This window comes from Oryctolagus cuniculus, chromosome 8 (assembly GCF_964237555.1).
Source record: "Oryctolagus cuniculus chromosome 8, mOryCun1.1, whole genome shotgun sequence".
NCBI classification, from domain to species: domain Eukaryota; kingdom Metazoa; phylum Chordata; class Mammalia; order Lagomorpha; family Leporidae; genus Oryctolagus; species Oryctolagus cuniculus.
Genome location: NC_091439.1, coordinates 125,647,685 through 125,650,408, shown reverse-complemented (window position 1 = coordinate 125,650,408; position 2,724 = coordinate 125,647,685). Strand labels below are relative to the sequence as shown.

The following is a 2,724-nucleotide window of genomic DNA, read 5'->3' as shown; positions in this document are numbered from 1 at the left end:
AATGAATGAATGAATGAATGAATCCTTAAAAACACAACTATATTCCAGAATTTATGCTTAATTGTATGAAAGAAATAGTAATTGTCGGCGGGGCAGGTAGGCGCGCTCTCGGAGATGGGCTGTGGCAGGAGGGGCTACGGCCAGTGAGAGAGCGCGGTGGGGCGGGGCGGGAGCAAGTGGCCGCCCGCCCGGAGGACGCTGGCGTTTACGCGTGGCGGAGCGGAAGAGCTTGGCTTCTCGTGCGCGCCTTCGAAAACTGCCTGCTGTTGGCTGAGGGGGCCCCGCGGAACCTCCCCTCCCGTGTCCGCGGCCCCGCGCCGAGCTCGCCGGCCCGAGCCAGCGAGGGCGAGGTGGGAAGCGCGCTCGACCCGCGCCCCGCGCCCCGCGCCCGGAGCCGCCCCCCGAGCGAGCGCCCATGGCGACGCGGGTGCTGACCGTGAGCGCCCGCCTGGGACCCATGCCTCAGCCGCCGGCCCCGCAGGACGAGCCCGTGTTCGCTCAGCTCAAGCCGGTGCTGGGCGCCGCAAACCCGGCCCGCGACGCGCGCTCTGCCCCGGCGAGGAGCTGAAGCATTCGCACCACCACCCGCCCCCGCAGCCCCCGCAGCCGGCGCCGCCGCCCGCCGCGGGCCCGCGGCTGCCCCGGAGGAGCTGGTCCAGACAAGATGTGAAAGGAAAAGTGCCTGACACCTCCGCTTCCTCCAGTTCCGATAATTCCAGAGCATAAAAAGTGTAGACGAGACAGTGCCTCAGTGGCACTGACGGTGAAGGGCTGCCTTACACTATCAACACGAACGTCTTCCTCCCTGACAGCACTCACCTGAGCACTGGCCTCTGCAAGTCCCAGAGACCGTGCATAACACACGTCAAGACAGCGCCGGTTAGCATTTTCAGCCACCAGAGTGAAACGACCGCCCCTCCTCCGGCCCGACCCAGGCCCTCCCCGAGTTCACCAGTATTTTCAGCTCCCACCAGGCCGCAGCTCCAGAGGTGAACAATATCTTTATCAAACAAGAACTTCCGACACCAGATCTTCGTCTTTCTGTCCGTCCCCAGCAGGGCCACCTGTACCAGCTGCTGAACACACCGGATCTAGATGTGCCCAGTTCTACAAACCAGACAGCAGTGATGGACACTCTCAATGTTTCTATGTCCGCCGCCATGGCAGGCCTGAACACACACACCTCTGCCGTTCCACAGACTGCAACGAAGCAATTCCAGGGCATGCCCCCTTGCACATACACAATGCCAAGCCAGTTTCTGCCACAACAGGCCACTTACTTTCCCCCATCACCACCGAGCTCAGAGCCTGGAAGTCCCGATAGACAAGCAGAGATGCTCCAGAATTTAACCTCGCTGCCATCCTATGCTGCTACCAGTGCTTCCAAGCTGGCAATTCACAACCCAAATGTACCTGCCACCCTGCCAGTCAATTCGCAAAACATCCAACCTGTCAGTTACAATAGAAGGAGTAACCCCGACCTGGAGAAACGCCGCATCCCATCCACTACTGCGATTATCCTGGCTGCACAAAAGTTTATACAAAAGCTCACCTGAGGACTCATACTGGTGAGAAGCCGGACAAGTGCACCTGGGAAGGCTGCGACTGGAGGTTCGCGCGCTCCGACGAGCTGACTCGCCACTACCGGAAGCACACGGGCGCCAAGCCCTTCCAGTGCGGGGTGTGCAACCGCAGCTTCTCACGCTCGGACCACCTGGCCCTGCGCATGAAGCGGCACCAGAGCTGAGCGCCGCCGCCAGCCGCCAGCCGCCCGCCGCCCCAGGCTCCGCAGCCCTCCTGGCTTCATCTCCTGACAGGCAGCCGCATGCGGGTGGGGCGGGGGCGCCACCACTTAACGGGACAGTGTTTAGTAAACAAGTCAGCAGGCAGGCGCCGGAAGAAGGATGGATAGACTGTGTGTCAAGATTTTACTTGACGTCGAGTAGGTTTTTTGAGGATAGATGATTCCCGATAGGTGCGCAGCAGTACCTGGCAATTCACAAATAATAGCCATTGAACAAATGTGTTTTGGGTTTTTTTTTATATATGAGTTGCCTATATTTGCTATTCAAGATTTTGTAAATATGCAAATCAGCTTTATAGGTTTATTACAAGCTTTTTAGGATTCTTTTGGGGGAAAATCATCTTTCTTTCTGGAAATAACCATGAGTGCATTCTCAGAATCTGTGGTAAGATGCCTTCCAACACCACCAAATTCGTTTCTTTAAGGGGAAGGAATAGTAATCATTCAATGAACTTTAAAAGCAAATTCCATGCACTGATTAAAATAGCAGTGTTTATTTTAAATAAAACAGACGTTTTATATGAATTGTAAACTGAAGAGCTTAAAGATAGTTAAATATACGAAAGTTAAACCTCTTACAATAAGCTAAACGCAGTATCGTTTTTAAGAAGGACTGTAGTTTTCACATATGGCAATGCTGAATTGATGACGTTTTCTTATACCGAGATGTTTGCTCGTTCAGTACTGTCGGATAAATGACAATTTATGTGGGTTTTGCATGTAATGTACAGTGAGACACAGTAATTTCATCTAAATTACAGTGCAGTTCAGTTGATCTGTTCATACTGACTCAGTGTCTGCCTTTAAATAGAAATGCTACGTTGAAGAGGTGAGGCAGCAAGTGCTACACATACGCAATAGGAAACGGTAATGTGATGCTGATGCTGCTAACCGAAGGGCAGAATCCATAAGCAAAATGC

The 2,724-nt window shown here is 54.0% G+C and overlaps 1 pseudogene; it reads left to right on the top strand.

Moving 5' to 3' along the window:
* Positions 1 to 415: 415 nt before the first annotated feature.
* Positions 416 to 1,759, top strand: LOC100341834 (Krueppel-like factor 5 pseudogene; annotated as a pseudogene).
* The last annotated feature ends 965 nt before the right edge of the window (positions 1,760 to 2,724 follow it).